Consider the following 7,378-nt stretch of genomic DNA (forward strand, 5'->3'; position numbering starts at 1 on the left):
CATTTTGGACATGACTCTCTTTTATTACCAATTTGTATCAAAAGCAAGTGCCCTCAAACTTTCTCTTCCCAGCAAAGTTGTATTAGGGAGCTTAATGCACACACTCTGAGTGGGGTCCAGGGCATGTAGGCAGAAATATATGTCCATGTATAAGGGATTGGGAAGGTTTGGGGCAGACCTGGGAGATTAGGGGTGCAGAGAATTAGGAGTAAAGCATAGGAAGTAGAGGAGGAGGGGGTGAGGATGTGGGATAGAATTTGGGTTAGAAACAAGGAGGTCTGGTAAGCCCAGGGAAGTGGACGATACCTATTCATCAAGTAAAAAATAACAGTGTACCTTAGGCTGTGTGAAGATGACCTTACATCCAAGAACCCATGCAGGTTCCCTTCTGGCGAGAGCCAAACAAGCTCCCATCAGACAGACTTCCCATGGACTCCAAATTTAGCCTCAGAACACAATAAAAATCAACACAGTCACTAAGAAGTCACTCAGAGCAGGCAAATGCCAGTCAGGTGCTGACACTTGGAGGAAGAGATGTGCACAGGGAGTTTTCTGTGCCCACAACTTTCATTCTGCAGTTAGGACCAGCCAGCACCTGGAGTGCTACCAAAGTCCTGGACAGGAATCTCAAAAAGGAAAGGGCCGAGGGCAGAGCCCCAAATTTCATGCATGCTGCCTGATATCCCCACTGAGCCTGATCTTCAAGCTCCTGCCAGTTCCCACTAAACCTCTGTAAAATTTTGCACAGGCCCTAAACCCTTTGGGCAACAACACATCTGGAGCTGGTCAGAAATGCAGATAACCAGGCCCTTCCCAGGCCTGCTAGACCTGTTCTAATATGATCTGCACCTGATTTGCACATAACCTCAAAGTTGAGAACCACTGGTCAAAAGTTTTCTCTAGTTCTGAAATAACAGGTATGGAATCCTCAGTCTCCCGGACTAGTGCTGCTCATGGGTTCCCATCCCCATAACCAGCTGGTAGAGTGTGAGGCTGCAAGGCCAGTGACATGGGCCTCACAGGAGCTCTGCACTAGCAGGGAGAAACCCTGTGCTCTAGACTCAGCTGTAGTTTCCTCAGAAAGTGAGCAAGGATCCACCAGCTGCAGTAAAGATAAAGCAAGTCATTCATAGGACCTGCTTACATAGCAGGCACCTATAACTGTCAGCTCTGGTCAAAGTCAAGGTGCACTCTCATCTGCAGAGAGAAGGGCAGGAAGCTCATGCACCTTTTCCTCAGGGGCCCCAGGGATCCTGAGGCCACAGCAAAGATTCTTGAAGAGTCATGCGATCTCAGGGTCCACTAGTCTCTCCTGCAGGGAGCACCTATGTGGGGAAGTGTCATATGGATGATTGTCACCCTAGTGAAGTAAACTGTAGGACACAGAAACTCTGACCTTACTAAATGCAGGGACCACTCATGCCCATATACATGACCCAATACTTTCCCTTTGCCCAAAGGTGGGGCTCATTAATCCCACATCCTTCAGGGCCCCAGAACTGCTTCAGGATGGGGCATCAACCAACACTGGCTCACCAGGTTTTGGTGAACATGACCAAGAAGAGGAGATGAACATGACAAAGCCCACAGCAGCAGCTGAAGTAACTCAGCACAGTGGCCACAGTTCATAGTCTAATTCAGATGTTATGGATTCAGATCTTGCTTCCTCATCACAAGTTCTGAGATCTTGAAGGTCACATGACCATTTTGTACCATGCTGCTTTCAGCCATCATTACAGAGATAAACAAGTATAGCACCTCCCTCACAAGGTGAAAATGTTATAAAGGTTGATATAAACTTAAAGAGCTCAGAAGGGGACCCACACACAGTAAGTGCTCCCCTCAAAACTCCATTTGGGAGACTGCAAAAAAGGTCTTTACCTCTTCATCTCTAGAAATAGAAATTGCAGGAAGGTGTGGCTTCTCAGCCCAGAGAGGCTTTTAGGACTATACTTGTGACCATTATTCTTCTACTCTTGCTACAGAGACTTTTTCTCAGAAGGGTATAAACAGTTAGCAGGCCCTCTGTGTCATGCCATAAGCACCTGAGAGAAAGAGACAGTATGGGGAAGAGCCAAGCAGTTAGGGGGTCCCAGGGAAATACATTCTTAAGGGGCCTCATCACTGGGTGGGAAGACATCCTTGGGCTCCTTATTTAAGAGTCATGTCAACCAACTGGCCAAAAAAGCAATCTCAAAACCAGGCCAGTCATGCAGCAACCAAATTTGTTTCTGGTCAATGAAAGGAGGACCTTCCAACCACAACATGGTCAGGCAAACCAAGGCAATAATTTGAACTCTAGAAATAATGTGGAAAGATGTTGGGCCATCCAATCCCTGAGACAATCTCAGACATGAATGTGCTGGGACTCCAGGCACAAAGAACGTGGTTCATGTTGGAGATGGGTGTGTCTCCTATACGTGTCCAAATGCCATATTTTGTTCCCCACTGGATGTAGACCCTCTCTCCTGGGTGCTCTAAAATTGAAAATGGGCATGCAGGTCCCTTTCTTAAATATAGCCCTGCTGCAATATGGATCACCCACGTGTGTTTTGCTGATGTACTCCCAGCAGTAGACCATACACAGTTGGCACTTGGTTCAAGAACCTTGCTTGGAGTCAGATTCAGACACACCAGCTATGGAAAGCTCTTATTAAGACTCTTTCTCTCTTTGAAGGAAATCAAATGGTGTTAGAACTTATGGACTATTTTCTAAGCTGTCCTCACAGAGTCACACAGACACCAATGGGATGGACCAGCCCTTTCAGGCATCCAGTTGGTTCCATATTGACTACAAATTGTCTTTCTGACCTCTCCGGCTCATTTTATTTTCTGTGGCTCAGGTCTGCTATAGAGAAAACTATATGTGAATCCTACCTGAGGGAGTATAGGTAAGAACATGGTTCCCATATGGGTCATTGCTGGCCTGCGTTCCCACTCCTCTGATTTAAATGCCATCCACCATATAAAGTGACAAACAATACACCAGCATTTTTGCAATGTCCAAACAACTGAGTGAACAATGCAACACCAAGGAAACTGGGTTACCAGTGCAACTGGCTGTTATACAGGCCCCACAGCAGCTGGGGTGATTGATTTTGTTATTGTTGTTACAAAGTGCTTGCAACTTGGCACCATGTCAACCAGAAATGTGTGAACTCTTGGAGAAAATAGACTCACTTCAATTTTCTCTGAAGTCCTAAGACTACCACTACAGATGTGGAAAGACAGAGGTGGATGAACAGGCTATGTCCTGATGGGAATCCCATGGAAAGTCAAAGTAAGAAGCAACAAGCATATTTGAGTGGGAAGAAGGTCAGCTACCTCACTTGGAAGGGCAACAGGGGACACTGGCAACAATTTAAGATCTTGGCAAATGCAAAACCCAAGAACCCACTGGGTAGTACACACAAGAAGGATCCTTGGTCTTACATCTAACTCCAGCCACCTCCTCCAGGTGCATACTGGACCAAAAGTGGGGACAGGGTCACAGAAAGCAGAAACACAAAATGAGCCTGACCTATTTGTCCTTGAACCATGTGTGTATCCTGGGTGTGGGTCTCTACTTTGCACAGAGCTACTGACCAGAATAGAGCCAGAAACAGAGGAACTGGGGTGCAGAGAGAATCTTCTGGGAGGAGTAACAGCGAGGGGCCATCTAAGCTTACTGGCCTGGAGCAGTGTCTTAGCCCCACAGCAGCTCTCCAGGTATCCTTCCTTTCAGTCATCTCTAGCACTGGCTTCTGCATCGGCTAACTGACTCTGTTTCTGAAGTCATTTATCAGAAGCCTGTCATCTTTGTTCACATTCACAGACACACACACACACACATAAACACACACACAAGCATTGACTCACACAAACATATATATGCATACAAAATACTACACGCATTCATACACACACACAGACACACAAAAACACACCCCCCACACACAAACACAAATACAGATGCATACACACTCCCCCCAAGTCCCATATATCTATACCACACACAAACACAAATACAGATGGACACACACTCCCCCAAGTCCCATATATCTATAACTGACACTACTAAAGATATGAAGGAATGGAGAGGACTTAGATTTTAAAGCAAGATAATTTTGTATATTTTATGTCTAACTTCCCCATCAGGAAGCATTTGATGTTTCATCCAGCTCTGGCTTCTGCCTCACCCAGTTTTCAAGGCCCTCTCTCTTCCTTCCTGATCCTCCCAAGGTCATGGGCATTCCTTATGCAGTGGGGTTTTCCATATCATATTCCTCTCCTGCCCTTCTCCCTTAGGGAAAGAACTGTGGATCTGACCTAGGCCCCAAGGCTAAGGTGACTAGATTCCATTCTTATGGAGGCCTCTTGGCTAAGGCGACTAAATAACTCCATCTGTATAATCAATGGACCTTCGTCAATATTTTTCCAATAATAGGTTAACTACCCCTAGAAGTAAAGAAATTTTGCCTAAGATTATAGTTGCCCCATGTGTTGGGTGGCATTTGCAGTTTCCAGTATCAGTATTTTCAGGTATTTGCGGGCATTTGCAGTTTCCGAGTACAGTAATTGCAGGCATTTGCAAGTATTCATGAGCCTGGTGAATAATTATAATTTTTACTTTTGCAATCACTGTCACGCCCACTACTGTACCAGTCCTCTGGGGTGGGGGGTGGGGGTTCTGTCTTTAAAATCAGAGGAGCAAGAAAAATGGTGGCTGCCGATATGAGGGGAGACTATGCCCTCCGCAGCCCGCCTGCAGGAATAAAGCACTCCTTTACAATTTGGCTGTGCATCTCTGGTTATCTCACTGACACATTATAACAGATCCACATCAGTCCATTGCTGTGTTGAAACATGTAGGCAATTCTGGCAGCTCCACTCAGGGCATGTGAGGTCCCCATATTGGGGACATCTTATGGGGAAACCCCACAGAGAGGCTGAGACCACACAGGGAAAAAGGCTGCTGTTGGCCAGCCCTCCAGTCCTGCCTGACTATGATGCAGGAGCAACAAGGAGAGGCCTGGGGCTAGACCTGCCACCCAGCACTCACCTGGATCCTGAGAGGTGTTAACCTAAAAATAAAAGGTTTTTCACATCTGCTGGCTAGGGAGCACTACACAGGAGGTGGGCAGCACGGAGGAGGCAGCTGCAGGTATTTCTGCCCCTGCTGCTGCTGGAGATCAAGCCACACCTGTGTCAGGGCATCTTCCCACGATGTGAATCTGGTTTCATCAAGGAGCTTCTGGGAAAGACCAGCAGGTGGCCCCACTGCTGACGTGCACCATGTCCACCAAGGAGTACAGAGAATGGTTCCGTTCCCTCCACAGCCCCCACAAAACAAAGCAGTCAGCCATTTGAAAATGGCTCTTCAGGACGCTGCAAGGCTAAGGATACTTTGCTTTCGGCATCTTTGACAACAGCTTTGAGATCTCCATTACCCCCATGGGCGCTGGTCGACAATAGCAGGGTCCCCACGAGCCGGCAGGAGAGAGAGCGGTAGTTCTGGCACCTGGATAGGTGGACACAAAGGCGTCCTGGCGCTGGAAGAGATCATCCATCAGCTGGTCAATGGCATCATTATTCCAGCCACCATCTCCAACTTGGGCCTGGGCTCCAGAGGTGTCCTGCATTCAAATAAAACCCAATGGACTATGCCTAGGGGGACAACGAGCTGGATGTAATTACCACGCAGCTCCTCAATCAGTTTGAAATAGCAGCCCCCCACCCCGCCCCCTGCAGACAAAGTGAAAATCCAGATCTTCCCCAAAGTCCCTGTCATGGAGGAACACACATAGGCTGGAGTGCCCCATATGCAAGGATGACTAAGGGCTGGGTGAGTGTGTGCGGCAGCTGCCCCGCAACCACCTCTTTCATGATGCCTGCATCGTGCTCTGGATGGAGCAGCAAGGCAGCTGCCTCATCTGCTGAAAAAGCCTCGGAGGACAGAACACAGTTACCAACACCCAGGGTTTACTGGAGTGAGCTTCTCCTCCTCCTCCTCCTCCTTCTCCCTCCTCCCCTTCCTCCTCTCCCGGCAATGAGAACCCAGCAAGCAGCACCTGAGTACCCCCACCAGTTCCCAGAGTAAACACAGGACCCCAGCCAGCACCAGGCCCTGCTGGCATGGAGGACATTGGCTTTCCAGAGCCCAGGAGGTGCCCCCGCCCGCCCTCAGCTCTCACAATGCCTTGGCTTCCATGGATTCAGTGCCAGCTGAGCTCCCAGCTATGGGCAGAGGCTCCAAGGAGCCACTGCCTCCAGGCTATGGAAGAAGCCCCCCCTCTCAACATCTCCTGAGGGCATGGGCACAGTGGAGAGCAGGGCACGTGTCACCCCCAGGCATCCCCAGCATCTCTGTCCCATTTGTCTCTAAACTCACCCTCTACATATTCAACAGTGGAAAGGTTCTTATATTTTAATTTATTACTGCTTTGAAATAAATGGACGTTAGCTAAAAATAAAAAGAAAGCCTTTCAGAATAAGAGGCAACATGCATTCATTTGAGATCAGTGAGAATAGCTATTTGGCCCAGGCCAGTATGGTTCAGTTGGATGGGCATCTTCCTGTGCACCAGGTGATTGCCGGTTAGATTCTTGGTCAAGAGTACAAGCCCCAGTTGCAGACTCAGTCTCTGGTAAGAAGCCTGCAGGAGTCTCTCTCTCTCTCTAAAAAAATCAATAAACTCTTCTTCTTCAAAAAAAAAAAAAATGGCCCTGGTCATTCTGGCTCAGCGGTAGAGGGTCAGCCCCCAAAGCAGAGTCCTGGTTAATTCTAGCCAAGGGCACTACCTCAGTTGCAATTGGTCCCAGGTTAGTTGGGGTTGTGCCGATGATAACCAATCAATGTGTCTGTCTTACATTGATGTGTCTCTCTTTCTCTCTCTCTGTTCCTCGCTCTCTTCCACCTGCTCTATCTGAAGATAAATGTAAAAATATCCTGGGGTGAGGATTAAAAGTAAATAAATAAATATAAAAATAAAAAAATGCCGGGTCAGTGTGGCACAACAGTTAGAGCATCGATCCATGGGCCAAAGGTTCACAGGTTCAATTCTGGTCAAAGGCATGTACCTGGGTTGCAGGTTCAATCCCTGGCCCTAGTCAGGGTTATGTGGGAGGCAACCAATTTGTGTTTCTCCTTCACATCAATGTATCTCTCTCACATTGATGTTTCTTTCTCTCTCCCTCCTTCTCTCTCCACCTTCCACTCTGTCTAAAATTTAATGGAAAAATACTATCAGGTAAGAATTTTTTAAAAAGTAAAAGACTGTGTGTGTGTGTGTGTGTGTGTGTGTGTGTGTATTAAGTAATAGCTATTTGGGGCACACTGGTTCAGACAGAAGCCCAAATAGTGTTGATTAGGAGACAAAGGCAAGGAGTATTTATGAGAA

The 7,378-nt window shown here is 47.5% G+C and overlaps 1 pseudogene; it reads left to right on the forward strand.

The window, feature by feature from the left end:
- The first annotated feature begins 1,714 nt into the window (after positions 1 to 1,714).
- LOC118619196 lies at positions 1,715 to 6,054 on the forward strand (annotated as a pseudogene).
- The last annotated feature ends 1,324 nt before the right edge of the window (positions 6,055 to 7,378 follow it).

This window comes from Molossus molossus, unplaced genomic scaffold (assembly GCF_014108415.1).
Source record: "Molossus molossus isolate mMolMol1 unplaced genomic scaffold, mMolMol1.p scaffold_m16_p_6, whole genome shotgun sequence".
Taxonomy (NCBI): Eukaryota; Metazoa; Chordata; class Mammalia; order Chiroptera; family Molossidae; genus Molossus; species Molossus molossus.